The following is a 14,931-nucleotide window of genomic DNA, read 5'->3' as shown; positions in this document are numbered from 1 at the left end:
TCTTGCTGGGCCGGGCTCTGCTGCGGCAAGTGGGACATTAATATTGATGCGCCCCCTCCCTTGGTGGGAGCCGCCTTTCCGCGCCTCTAACGATGATTACCGGGTAATTAGCGCGCGTCAAGCTGAGCTGGGGGGGTTAGCGGCACTTGGCGTCCTACTTTCCATGCCTTTCTTCTTGTGGTTTTGCCCCGAGGCCCGGGATTCGGGATGGATCCCGCGCGCTCCCCGCCGACCATCCGGGGCAGCTCCTCAGCCTTGTCGGGAAGCAGCTGGTTTTAGGAGCAATTGCCGTTTTCTTGGAGCTGGTTTTAAGCTTTTAACCCTTCCACTGGGAGCGAAACCGCCCTTAAGTCAGCCTGATGGTTGGACTGAATTTTGGGGTGTTTTAGCAACCTGGCTTGGTGCTTCTCCTTGCAAGGGGTGCCCACGGTGGGGAGAAAGGCCTCTCCTTGTGGCTCCTCACTCTCCATCCTGTCTGGATCAGGGAGATCCAGACTCCTTGGATCAAAATACAAAAAATACAGGGTTTTCAAAAATACAAAACACAGGGTTTTCCACCCAAAGAGGGACCAGGGGATGATTGTTGACCCTTGTCCTGGGCTCTAAAATCACTTCAATTTGCTCCATCGAGGTGACACGTGGCCTTGGCCAGGGTGTCTCCAGCAAGGCTGGAAATTCCCGACAAATTCCTTCTCCGCGCAGCAGCTGGCTCTTCCGAAAAGCTTTTCCCGGCCGCTGCTAAGCCGAGTAATTTATCCCAGTCGTTTCCCGTTTGCGAGGGGACCGTTAACAGGGCTTGACAGCACTTAAAGTCGTGGGATTTGGGGCTTTTCCTTCTTATTTCTTTATTTTTCTCAGCGGGCTTTCTTGGGTTGTAAGACCCAAGACTGTAGGGCTTGCCAATCCCTTGGGGCCTGCTGGAGGTCCCAAGAGGAGGATGAGCCCTCCTGGTGGATCATCTCCATCCTTGGGCTTTGGACGTCTTCAGCCTTAAGGTTCTTCATCCCTGGGGTTTTGTGAGGGGGTGTTTTTGACTGTGGATCCTCCTTGTCTTCCTCCTTGTTTTTCCTTTGTTTTTCCTTGTTTTCCTTCTCTGGAGGTCCCCAAGACCTGCCTAGATGCCACCCTTTGCCATGTGCTCTAGGTGTCCCTGCTGGAGCAGGAAGGTTGGACTAGATGATCTCTAGAGGTCCCTTCCAACCCCAACCATCCAGTGATTCTGTGATTTGGTGGTCTCCATACACCAGGTTTGCGGATCCCCATCCTTGGGGCTTTAGGAGTCTTGATGTTAGGTTTTGGGTTACTCCAACCTTGGATTTGGGATCCTCATCCTTGAGTTAGGGAGTGTCCATCCTCAAGGTGGGGCATCTTCCTGTTTGGGGGAATTTCCTTCCTGGGAGGCTGAAAGATCTCTGTCTTTGGCATGGGGGAGAGGTCCTTCTTCAGGATTGGGGCATCTCCATCCTGGAGGGATCTCCATCTTCTGGAGGTCTTCCTCCCTGTGTTTAGGTGCGCCTCTATCCTTGGGTTTGGGGGATCTCCATCCTCAGAGGTTGGACGGTCTCCATCCTCATGATTGGGGGGGATCTCCATCCTTGGGACTGAGACGTCCCCATCCACAGGGCGCCTCCATCCTGGGATTATGAGGAATCTCCATCCTCAGAGACTCTCTCTCCTCCATCCCAGCCCACACTGCACCACCCACCTCCCTACGGATCGGATCCAACTGACCCCGGCCCCCTTTTTGCTCATGTTCCTGAGGGACTGCCCTCTTGGGACGACGATGATGAAGACCTTCTGGTGAAGACCCTCCTGCTAGAGAAGACCCTCCTATGAGCAGAGCGAACGACGGGGCCGGCCCTGCAAACAACAGCGGGATTTGTATGAGCGCCACGGAAAATACCCATCAAGGAGGACGCTCGGCGATGGATGGAGCATTTTCAGGAGATACCAGCAGTGGTTTCTTCAGGTCCTCAATATTTAGGGCCCCACCGGCCAGGAGGACCATGCCAAAGCTGGGAGAAGGTGGTGGGTGCGACAAAACAGAATTACTATTCATTGCGGAGACGTCGCGTGGCGCCAATTAATTTTTAAACAGCCTCACCAGGGACCTCATTGCTAAAACATGATGTTTCCTCCTCCGGCACCAGGACCGTTAACTCAAAACAAGGCAGAAGAAAGTGAAAGGAGAAAAATGAAATAGAACAGAACAAAATAAAATGAAATGAAATGAAATGAAATGAAATGAAATGAAATGAAATAAAATAAAATAAAATAAAATAAAATAAAATAAAATAAAATAAAATAAAATAAAATAAAATAAATAGAATAAAAAAATTAAAAATAGAATGAAATGAAATGAAATAAAATATGAAATGAAACAAAATGAAATGAAATGAAATAAATAGAATAAAAAAATTAAAAAATAGAATAAAATAAAATGAAATTAAATAAAATATAAAATGAAATGAAATAAAAATAAAATGAAATGAAATTAAATTAAATAGAATGGAATAAAATGAAATGAAATAAAATAAAATAAAATAAAATAAAATAAAATAAAATAAAATAAAATAAAATAAAATAAAATAAAATAGAATGGAATAAAATGAAATAAAATAAAATAAAATAAAATAAAATAAAATAAAATAAAATAAAATAAAATAAAATAAAATAAAATAAAATAAAATAAAATGAAATGTAATGAAATAAAATAAAATAAAATAAGGTAAAATAAAATAAAATAAAATAAAATAAAATAAAATAAAATAAAATAAAATAACATAACATAACATAACATAAAATAAAATAAAATAAAATAAAATAAAATAAAATAAAATAAAATAAAATAAAATAAATTGAAGGAAAGCGGCCCCGCGCCAGCCGCAGAACCGAGCGGCCCCTTGGATTTTCCTCCTCCTTGCCCGGCCCCGTGGCGCTGCCACTGCCGCCGTCCCGCGAGGGGATCCCGGCGGCGCGGAAGAAAGGCCCGTCTGTTCTCCGCGCTCTTTCCGGGCCTCCGGGCCTCGGCCTTCGCACAGACCCGCCATTGAGGCCCGCGCCGCCGGCCCTCCCCGTCCCTGCAAGCGCCTCAGAGCTCCCTGCGCCTCCCCAACCCGGAGCATCCCGGCTCCGACCATATTCCCGGTGTCCCAGGCTCGCCCGGGCCTACGGGATCCAACCCCAGCGAGCGCCTCCCTCGACATTTTGGGCAAGAATGGAGGCAAATCCCCCCAAAAATCATAACATAACTCGGCCCGTCGTGAGGTAACGGGAGCCTTGCGCCTCGCACGGCGAGAGCTTTATCTTCCATTTGTGCTCCAGCTCTTTTACTGCCCATTTTTCCTCGTGGGAATTAGTTCCCGGAGGGAGAAGAGCAACCAAAACGGTGCAAAACGAGTGTTTTTAGTGCCGCAAAAGCCGCCTCCTGCCCCGGCCCCAAATCCATCCCCCACAACCTTCCCGCACCACGAGACAGCCGGGATTTTATTCCCGCCGTGTCCCAGGGACGCGGCATCTGGTTTCACTCCCGGCCCCGGGAAGCCCCCGTGTGCTGCGGCGCAAAGTCGGGAGAAAAACGAGTGTGGAATTGTTCGGCATTAGCGAGGATTTCTGCTCCCCGGGACTCCCGCATAAAGAGATGGAAATCGGTGCCGCCGGAGCCAAGAACCACCCAGAAGGGCCTGAATTTATAGCGTTTTATCTCGTTTCCCGCTGCAGACAGCGCCGCGGATGTGGGAAGAGCAGCTTTTGTTTCATCCTTTCGGAAGGATTTGTGTTTTCGGGCTGTAATTTCTTACAAGGGGAGGGAAACGGGAGCGGGAGCCGGCAGCGCTCCGGCGCCTGCAACGGGCGCCTTTCCGTTCCTCCCCTTTCGCTTTTTAATTGCACAAAATGTCATTAAGGCCGGGGCAGCTCCTCGGATTATTCATTTGCTCCAGATGGAAAAAAAAAAAAGGAGGGAGAGCGAGAAAGATATTTAAATTGGATGCAAATTCCGCGATCAGAACTGATGTTGGGGCTGTCGGATGCGATGTGGTCCGTGTTCCTCGGGCCGCTCTCCCTGAACGGCGCCCCAGTCGAGACGAGACCCCCATTATTTGAACGATTGAGGTTGCCTTTGATAAGGGATCTGGTTGCTGAGACCTCCCAAAGACACAGCCCTAATTGGGAGGCTCTGGGAAGGTGGATTCGTCCATGGGAGCGGGTTGGGAAGCTCCGTGGGCTGTTGCTTCTGCCCAACTGCCTTGGACTTGGGGCTTTTTGCCTTGGGGTAAGGCTTGGTCCTGAGGACGCTGATGGTTAGGACCTCTCATCTGTCATGGCTTTGTTCCCTGCTCTGTTGGGGATGTTCCCCAATTGGACCGTTTGGATAGTTTTCCTTCCATCGTGGATAGTGAGGACTCCATCTCTGACTTAGTCTCTCCATGCATCCATCTGTGGTGTCTTCTGAAAGCTGTTGGGTTTGATGGCCCTTGACTCGCAGCTCAGCCTGCACTCAAATCAAAGACTTCCCCTCAATACCATGGCAGGCTCTTGGTTGCCACCATAGATGATGACCAGGCTCGGTCTCCATCTTAGCTCCTCCATGAATCCAGCCTTGGCAACTTCTGAAAGCCATTAGGTTTGGTGGTTGTTGACTCTCAACCTGGACCAGGACAGCAAAGACTTTCTCCTCAGCACCCTGGCAGATGCTTGGTCATCACCATAGACCTCATTTTTCTTGCATTTCCCACCAATTACAGTCATTTGGGAGGAGCTGTGTTTTTGGCAAGAGCCTTCTTGGCTGTTGGCACCACTTACTCCTCTTGAAACCGCATGCCACAAGGTGATGAGACAAGTGATGGACTTTGCTCCATGGATCCCCTCCTTGTGCTGGGGCCAGAAATGATTAAAAACAACCACTATTTTCACCAAAACCAGCATTTTTTTTTAAAGAAGGGCTTGTGAACCAACAATCCCTGGGGTCTCCCTCCCTCCCCTCCACTAACGCCTCTGTGCACGTGTCCCTGTGCCCACCAGGTGCCTCCTTGCACCCAACCGCACGCCCACCCAAGCACCCACATGGGCGTGCAAGCATCGCACGCGTCCACGGAGCAGCTTTGCTGCAACCCCCTTTCCCGGTCTTTCCCGCAGCCGAGGACGGCTGGATGGAGGCAGCGCGCCGGCAAATCTGAATAACTAATCAGAGTCCTCATTAACCCCCCGTGGAGATGCTCAAACATTCACTTGGCTGTTTGTGAAGCAGAAAGGGAAAAAAGGAGAAGGGTTGGGCAGGGGGAGAGAAGCCCCCTGCCCGGCGTGAAAATTGATGTGTTATTAATCCCACTGCTGCAGCCCCCGTGGGACCGACGTCGCCGCCGGGACAACCTCAAGTTCTCGTGTTGAGGTTGGTTCCCCCGGGCAGATGTGCAGCTCGTTGCCTTGTCTTGGAGCACCCGACGCGGCGCCCGTTTGTGGTGCCCACGCGCCGCTGGAGGGCCTCCAGTTGCTACAGAAATGAGCTTTGTTGGCGTTAAAAAAGCCCAATTTTGTGTGGGCTGCAAGCTCAGCTGAGAAAAACCTCTCCAAAATTCCTCCTGGGGATGAGACTCTGGGGCAAAACCCAAGTTCTTGACCATGCTGTCGAGACAAGTAGTCCCAGATCCTTGATGCGTGGTTGGCCTGAGCTCCCTCATGTGCTCCTCTTCCAAGCTAGATACTCTAGGTGTTTTATTCCTGTTGTAAATATCCTTAGGATATTTAAGTTGCCTTTTTGGTTTGGGACTTGACCGCGTCCAGATGTCCAGGAATGACCCTTCCAGTGCCATCCTTCGTGTTTTGCCATATCTCTTGGGCTTCAACGTCAAGGTTTCAGTTTTTTTGCTCTTGTTCGGGGACTTGCCGTGTGATGGTGAACGGTAGAACCTCTCTCGCATCCTGGGGACCTCTGCAGGTGATGTATATGTATATATGTGCCTATGACAGGCTTGTACTGGAGCCCTGAGGCGCTCTGGAGAGGTGATATATATCAAGGTAGATATATCAGACATATATCAGGGATCCTGAGGAGCTCCCTAGAGGCGGTGAGTATCAAGGCAGATATATCTGACATATCAAGGCAGATATATCTGCCATATCATGCATCAAGGTGCATATATCAGGTCGAAATCAGAGATCTGAGGAGGTCTCTAGAGGTGGTGTACATCAAGGTAGATATATCAGACATATGTAAGAGATCTGAGGTGATTTCTAGAGGTGATGGACATCAAAATAGATATATCAGGCGTATATCAGATCTGAAATGCTTTCTAGAGGAGATGCACATCTAGGTGGATATATCAAACATGCTGGAGATCTGAGGAGCTCTCTGGAGGTGCTGAACATCAAGGCATACATATATCAGTCGTGTATTGGAGATCTGAGGAGCTCTCTAGAGGTGATGCACATCAAGGTACGTATATCAGACATACATCAGAGACCGGCGGAGGTCTCAGACAAGCGTCAGCCATCTGAGGAGCTCCGTAGAGGTCCTGTACATCAAGGCATACATATAGCAGACACATATCAGAGACTGCCAGCGGTTTTTAGAGGTGACGTACATCAAGGTATACATTTATCAGACACATTGGAGCTCTGAGGAGGGCTCCAGAGGTGATATCCATCAAGGCACATAGACAACATCTGGAGATCTGAAGAGCCCTGGAGAGGTGATGTATATGAAGCTAGAAATACCAGACATATGTTCCATTCAAGATGTATATTCATCTATACATATGGTAGATCCTAGAGCCCTGAGGAGGTCTCCAGAGATGGGATGTGTTGAGGCTAGCTCATTTCCTACCACACCTAGGTGGTGGCTGCGGTGTCTTTAAGCTGTGGTGAAAATTACCCTGCTTTTGCATCGAAAATCACTGAAAACTTGCAATTACCCTAAAGCTGGGAAATGCAAAAACTGGGACACTTACGCTGAGAATTGCAAGGAGGAGGGAGAGGATGATTATTAAGAGGCTGGAAAGACACGTTGGGGACAGCTTCTCCTGATCCCTTGGCCTGATCCCGAGTCCCAGGTGGGCGCTTTGCCTCTCAGCTCCGCTTGTTGTCCACCTGGACTGTGGGACCCACCACAAAACATGGGGGAAAACGGGGGAGAAAAGCGGATTTGGGTGTTAATTCCATGTGTGGGTTGGAGCTCCGTTTTCCACGCGAACGGAGGTCGCCGTGTCAACCCCCCTCTGCTTTCTCCTCGGCAGGTTGCGCCCCTAACCCCTGGCGAGGCGCCGCGCCCGACGTCCCGTCCCTCCGGAGCAGAAGGCGGCCCTTGGAGCCGGCGTCACGGCCCCGCGTCCCGCTCCGAGGATCCCGGCGAGCGGCTCGTGCCGCCGGCGCCGGCGCCTTCGGCATCGCCCGCCGCACGACGAGGTTTGCTCCGTGTTAATCCACCTTGGGCCTTCCGTGGCTTTCTTGTTTCCTTTTTTTCTTTACTTTAAATACCATTTCTACAAGAATTACTGTAGGAGCACTTCCAACAAATCCCATTTACGGAGTCACTGTTTCTGGCACTTTTTCTGTAGCCGTCTCATTTTGGCCCCTGAAAATCTGATTGGCTTTTCACAGAATCATAGAATGGTTGAGGTTGGAAAGGACCTCTAGAGATCATCTAGTCCCACCCTCCTGCTCCAGCAGGGACACTCAAGCACATGGCACAGGGTGGCATCCAGGCGGGTTTTGAAGACCTCCGGAGAAGGAGACTCCACAACCTCCCTGGGCAGCCTGTTCCACTGCTCTGTCACCCTCACAGTAAAGAAGTTCCTCCTTTTGCCCTTCCTTGGAGCTAGTTGCACCTCACTCAACCCTCCTTTGACCTCCTGCTTCCTCCTTGCTTGCGTTTTCTTCTTCAATCCTCCCATTTTAGGCACTTCCAATACTTTTCCTCACTGCCCTGCCAAAAAAAGGGGCCTTAAGAGACGTGTTCCCTTCAGGCAGCCCACACCAGCATCGTTACTCAACCTCAATCATGGTTCAACCTCAATATTAATCAATATTTCCCCTTTTTTTTCCTTTCCAGCTGTGACCGATACCTGGACGTTTTGCTCTTCGGCCAGAGGGAAGGTGTTTGCAGGACAGCCGGCTCCCTGAGCACCCCCAAAAAAGTAAGGTTGCTCTTCTGCTTTCCATCGAACGGGCGAGCAAATGCCCCAAAATGGTAGTTTTTTGAGCAAGATTGGCATAATTCTAACCCTGCCTTCTTGGCCTGTACCCCACAGCGGTCATTCATGCAGTGAAATGTGCTAGTCAAGAGCATCGCACAAGACCTGGTTGCTGGATTTGCGGAGGGGAACAATGTAAGAAGGACAGTGTATTTTTGAGGGGAAAAAAAGCAATCTTCTAGCTATTAATATCAGGGTCAGTAGCTTTATTTTGTGAAATATCAGACTGGGCAGAGCCGGATGGATTTCTTTAAACCTGGTGGTCACAGATGTTGAAAGAGGTGCCCATTGGGTGACAGCGAAAAGCCATCAGCTGCAGGTTTCCATCACTCCATCTAAAAAAGACTCAGAAAACAACCTTGGTCATCCAAAAAACCTCCCATTTAGCCCCAAAACGGAGGCACAGCCTTCAGCCCGTGGAAGCCTCCTTAAAAAGCGCCTCCAAAATGGGCGAGGATTAAGGGTGGCCGCGTCTCAGGTGGAGAACCGTGGAGCGCTTTGTGCTCCTGCAGCTCCACGCGAAGCCTCCTCTGATCCGAGACCTTTCGCGGCCTCCCTTTGCAGAGCCTCCTCTCGCCTCCGCCGCCAGCCCTTTTAATAAAGGCCATCAAATAACGGCGGGATTATTTTCTGCCCTTTGCAGCCCCCGTTCTTGGTGGTGACCTTCCCCGGCCACCAACCTGCCAAGAGGATTAAGGATCTGCCGGTGGCGCGCGAGGCTGAATTTTGCCCTCTTCCAGATCTCATTCTGTTCCTAATAAAAGCACCTCAGCTTGTCCCGCGGGTCTGAAGTTTAATCGGAGAAGAGGCAGCGTTGTTCTTGCTTTCTGGTGGGGCACAGCAGACCTTGCCTTCTCTACAGGGGAAAACTCAAGGGCAGACCTGGAAATCGCTTCTCCAGGTGCTTTTGTAGGGCCTTGGAGTCCATATTCCCTTGCATATCACCCCGTGGATTCCTCTGGGAATCTCCTCCACACCTTGAATCCCTCTTTGGCTCACATCCATGAGTATTTCAGAGCTGCTGGATGCTTCCATGGAAGGACTTGTTGCCCCACAAGCCTGGCGGGCACGTTGGGCTTCTGCTTTTGAGGAAACCAACCATTGGGAAGGACATGAGTATGTGTGGGGACAACATGTGGTGTTGGGCCTGTATCAAGGTGTAGAAAGACACGATGGGGATGTGTCAAGGTATAGAAAGACGTGATGGGGGCTCATCAAGGTGACCTGTCAAGGTGATGATGTACTGTGGGACATAGATCAAGGTACAGAGGTGACGTTGGCCAAGGATCTAAATCCGTTCCAGGACAGAAGCTGCTTCAGGAATTGCTTCCAAGTGGCTATGACAGGTAGAAATGATCCATCCTAAACACCTCATGCTTTGGGAAATGCTGTTGGCCCTTTGGCGTTCTCCACCTCGTGCACTTACCACCCCATTTTCAGGGATGAGCCCATTTTGGCTTTTCTTCTGAAATCCATAAATCCGTGGAAGGGCATCTCTACTGCTCCTTTCATCCCCTGTGCCCAGAAAGTCCTTCTCAAATCCTAAACTCCTTCTTGACCCTTTCTGCCCCCAATTCCTTCTTTGTGTTGAGTTTGGATGAGACTTTCCACTCCATCTCCTGTATTTTATGGCCCAAAATTTGGAGATAGGAAGATCTCACCAAACCCCTTGGCCTTCAGAGCTGGGTTTTGTCAGGAGTTTTGCATTTCAGAAGGGAGTTTCTGTAAGGGGGATAAGAGGGAGAAGAGCTACGAGAGAGGGATGCGGGTGGAAATGTTGCTAGTAGAGAGCTCTGATTTATCTGCCATCTGGGAAAGAGGGAAACAGCCGGTTCCAGAGGGATTCCATTCCCTCTTCGTAAGGAAAAACAGCCATTTGCAAATCCATTAAGGGAATACGGCAAGAAAAGAGGCAGATTTACGTGAGGAAAGGATTTTAGCAGTAAAACTGAAGGCTTTCCTTCTTGCTGGTGAGTCCTTAACAGCTCTGACTCCACATTTGTCAGCGATGCACGACAAGAAGAGCACAAATCTGCTGTCTTCTGCACGTGTCCTTCATCCAAGGCCCATCCTTCCTTCTAGCCTTTTGTTTCAGTGGTTGGGTTCCTCTGCAAAATTCATTGAGCACCCTCTTCTTTTTCCTCCAAAGCACCTCAATGACAAGGTCTGCATCATTGGCACTGTCATCTGCTGCTTGGGACCTTGAGGGCCAAAACTCTGTGGTGCCCTTCTCCAGCAGCTTGGTCTTTGTTGGAGATTGTCTTTGGCCAAAACAAAGCCCTGCAGCAAAGAAACTGGTTTGTGTTTGGTGGGATGTGACAAGTTCTCTAGTCTCAGTTCAGTGCGGAGCAGAACCAGCTCAGAACCTCATTTGCAGTCTCCTCATTTCACCCTCAAGAGCTTCCAGGACCTTTCCCTGGGATGGAAGTTTTTGAAGTCATTTTTAAGGATTTTTTTTAAGACAGAAAGGCTGGAAATTATACAAAACTCACCCAATTGCATGTGGGTTCAGGATGTGTTTGCCACCCTCACAGCTCTAGTAGGTTTTAATAGGAGACCATCTCGATTAGGTAATGGCAAGAGCTTGGGAGAAGCAAGAGCTGGATGGACATGCATGGATTCGTTGTCAGCCTTTCAGCCTCCAGCTTGCAATCATGTTCCTCCTAAAGATTCCCACAGATAGATTGGATAAATCAGAGGGTATTTGAGGTATTTTTCCATGGACCTCTGATGAATTTTCTTCTCTGCACCCTCTTCAATTTTCAACCCCAAAAGGAGGTCTCCTGGATTGCTCATGGACCCTTTGGGTGGAAGAAAAAGACATGAGGATGTTCTGCAGCCAAAGTGAGACTGGAAGTATATGGAGAGGAGATGGAACTATAATAAAACTCCCTCTTGGTATGAAGCCAGTGGAATCAACCCAAATCTAGATTTCTGTCCCAAAACTATGTGGCGTTTTCAGCTGTTCTCCAGGGACACTATTCATGGTTAGAGGGTTCACATTAACATTGCTCTACCAGAGGGTAGAGCCACTCTTCCATGAATATTTAGGGCTAGAGAGGGCTTTGCCTTTGATTGCTTTGCTTTGCCCTGGATATTTTTGGCCACCAGAAATCCTTCACTGGAAGCTGCTGTCCGATTATCTTCTCCTGCAGAGGAATTTGGGGATTTTCAAGGTTTTGATTGTTTTTTGAAGCCGCCACCGTCTCATCTTCGCCGGGCCAAGGTGGAAGGACCCCGTTTTTGTCCTCGGGCTTCTTCTGAACATGAATATGTGGACGCCTGCTTTTGAATTTTGAAGCTTTACGTCTTCTGTGGTTTCCTCCTGCAGGTTATTTTAAGCAAAATCCAGCCTTTGCTGCAGCCCTGTGGAAGGAGATCTAAATTTTCATGAAAAAAAGAAAAAAAAGGAAAGGAAAGGAAAAGCCAAGAGGGGATATCTGGCTGAATAAAGAAAATGATCCTTAAGTGAGTGATTTGAATGACCCACATCCGTAATTGGGCTTAATTTTGGGAAATAAGGCGAATTCCTAGAGGATGCATGCAAAAAAATCCCCGTGGAAATGGTTTTGGGCAGTTTTTAACAGCCTTTTTTTTTCCCACTAAGGTGCAAGCTTGCATCTGGGAAATGCATGTGCAGGGCACATTCCTCAGCCAGGGAATTAGCAGGATGCAATCAAATCTTAAGTGTGCAAAGGGAAAATGGAGAGGCTTCAGATAAGGTTCTGATTATAAATTATTCACAATTAATTGCTCCCAGTAAAGAAAAAAATTAATCCCCTAACCATTCTCCCTAAGACGCTCAAGGAAATCAAAAACTTGAACAATCGCTGTCCGGCGAGAAGAACTTGGCACATTTTGGAGCATCCGGAGCCGCGTTGCACTTCAAAAGCTTCTCAATTTGCCCTCCACAAAAACATCCCGATTCGTTCTTTTGGGAACTTCTGCTGGGCCAGGGGCTGTATTGCAAAAAAAAAAATGCAAGTATTTTCACGTTGCTTTGAAGAAGCCTCTTTGATGTGCTCCTTTGCTGGTTTGTTTTGGGAGGTGCTTTAATGGGCTCTCTCTCTCCATAAAAATAACACTTAAAAATGCACGTAGGTAGCTCAGCTCTCCACTTAAAAAAAGAACCAGGTTGCTTAATGCTGCCGTTCAAGGTACATTAACCTTGCCTACTAAAGCTCTGCCTGGCTCTTGCGGGTTTTATTCTCCCATTTATGTTGCAGAGATGTCCCCGGAGCGTTTTAGGCGGCGACGGCGATGGGTAGCGTTGGCGAGGAGGGAATTAGTTCGCAGTAATTGTTGTTCTCGTCAGATACGCGCCGTAGGAGCTCCCCCTCTGCGGCACCTACGCGTCTTTATGGAGCTGGAGGAGGCGGATCGGGAGCGTGGACTACATTTTTCTCCTTTTTTGGGGGGAAATGCTCAATAACTCAATGCCAGGGATGGTACCGTGCTCCAGCTATGGGCTGCCGTTGAGTTAATTGGCACCCAGGCTGAGCACGAAGGACGTTTCCATCATGGAAATGCTCCCGTGGGTTGTGTAGAGGCAACTCATCTGCCGTGGATTGCTAAAAAACCAGAAATGTTGGCTGGCCTGGTGGTGCTTCTGGTGCTAGTGCTTCTGATGGCCCCTGATGAACATCCCTGCAAGGGCATGTGGTTCCTCAAGGAAGCACACGTGCAAGGACCACCATAAAGTGGGTAACATCTCGAAAACCAGGATTCTTCCTCATTGTGGGCGATTTATTCGCGTCAGTCGTGCTTTTAGGCAGGAATTTAGGGTCATGGTAGAGGCTAACTTGCCAAAAAATGGTGTTTTTCTCCTTGTTGAAGCTTTCGCTTAAGTTGGGTTTGAGTTGAGTTGAGAGGTTGAGTGAAGGGGTTGAGTTTGCAGAAAAACAGGCCACACTGGAGGTTAGTGGAGCACAAAATGCCACCAGATGACCCCAGAGAGCTGGGGAAGAGGCCAGAAAGCGCAAGACAGGGGGCAGTTTTTTGGGAAAGTCTCCAAAACTCGGAAGTTTTCCAAGGCCCTGAGCCTGGCTTATACCCGGTGCCGCTGGGAATGGTTCGCGACGTTAGGCGAGCCTCGGTTACCGCAGAATGTGGTGCTCCTTGGAGGCAAATAAACCCTTCCTGGGGATTTTAAATCCCTTTTTCTCCGAGAACTGGGTGCTTTTACTAAATGCAGCGTTCTGCTTGAAGCGTTGGAAATGAGTTCCAACGGAGAAGTAAACCAGCCGGCGCCAAGTGGACGACGTCTCGCCCCGAATGGGCCTTCTTGATGGCTTCCAAGAACCTTGAGGACCACGTGGAGGCTCTTGTTGACTGCCTTGCAGAGAAGCAGCCAAAATTCGCTTCGCTGATAGCATGGGAATCCCTCTTGCCTCGTTCCAGCTCCTCTTGTTGCTCCTCACGTCAACCTCAAAGCCGCGAGCTCTTCCAGTTGGGTTGACGCTCAACTGCGGCAGAGCTCCGTGCTGTGCCTGTGGACTCCGTGCCTCCCTTTTCCTTGGACAAATGTGTCCCGTTTGCAAGATGAGCTGAATGTGAAGACTTTTTCCCCCTCCTTTGCACACCAGGAGGGCTCCACAAGGCAGAAGGGGCTTCTTCCATTGCCTAAAAGCAACGAAAAAGGCTTCACGTGGCCTTTTGCCTTGGTGGCATCACCCCAAAGAGGGTTTATTGATGAAAGCCCGTAACCTCTGTGGCGTTTTCTCCACCAGCAACGAGAAAACGGGGGGGTGAACTGCACGTGGCCCCATTTCAGCCCATAAAAATCCCACGTTCGAGCGCGAGATGGTCGCTCCAGCTTCACTTTATGGTCAGCAGAGAGACATTGTCCCCCGCAGAGGGTGAATCTGTCTTCGCCTTGCGTTTCCACGTGAGATATATGGTCCTCTGGAGGTGCCTGTGCCTTTCTGGCAGCGATATTTCTTCATTTGCACTGCGATATATTCCCGTAATGAATGCATATATCATAAAATCCAGCATACACAAACCCCGTTGTCCTGCTGCGAGGAGCGTACCGTAAAAAACTTGAAGCATAACTCAACGGCTGCCATTGGAAACACTGCCCATCCTGCCTTTATTTTGCTTAAAAAAGGGGGAAAAATGCTTTTTATAGGCCAAAATATCTTCTAATATCTAGGAAATGTTTCTGAATACAGAATATACAGAACCATCTCACAGGGATGGGCCTCAAGGCTTCCCTCTCCGAAGGAGAAACCAAACATCTGTAATAAACCTGCAATTTGGGGCAAGTAGGGGAAAAAATGCTCAAAACTTGGCTCCTATAACTTCCCCCGTTGGATCTTCCCTTGTCAGATGCCTTTGGGAAGCTGCTGATGGAGCTAGGAGAGGTTTCCTAGGATTCCCGAGCACTTGTTTTCCAGCAATTCAGCAAAAATGGGTCTTGCAAAGCCGCTGCCAACGTTATCAGGCGTATATGATAACGCGTACCCCAACAATATATTTTCCTTTTGTGCTCAGTGATATTTCTAATGTGATTTTATAGCTCTTTGGATAAGCAGGCAGGTCACAGAGTATTTGCTTTTCACCTTTCAATGGCAGGCGACCATCAGAAATACTTGAGAGTCTTTAAATGTTCTGCGACACCAGTGACTGCACTGAAAAAAAAGACAATTTCTCCACTCCAGTCTTTAATTATTTTTATTTGAAAGAGGAGGTGATATATTGCTGGCAAAAAAAGCAGCAGATAAATCTACCCTCCCCTAAA

The sequence above is a fragment of the Nothoprocta perdicaria genome, unplaced genomic scaffold (assembly GCF_003342845.1).
Source record: "Nothoprocta perdicaria isolate Ctin4 unplaced genomic scaffold, notPer1 scaffold_509, whole genome shotgun sequence".
NCBI lineage: Eukaryota > Metazoa > Chordata > Aves > Tinamiformes > Tinamidae > Nothoprocta > Nothoprocta perdicaria.
The sequence above is the reverse complement of the archived record's forward strand: the minus strand, read 5'-3'. Positions refer to the sequence as shown.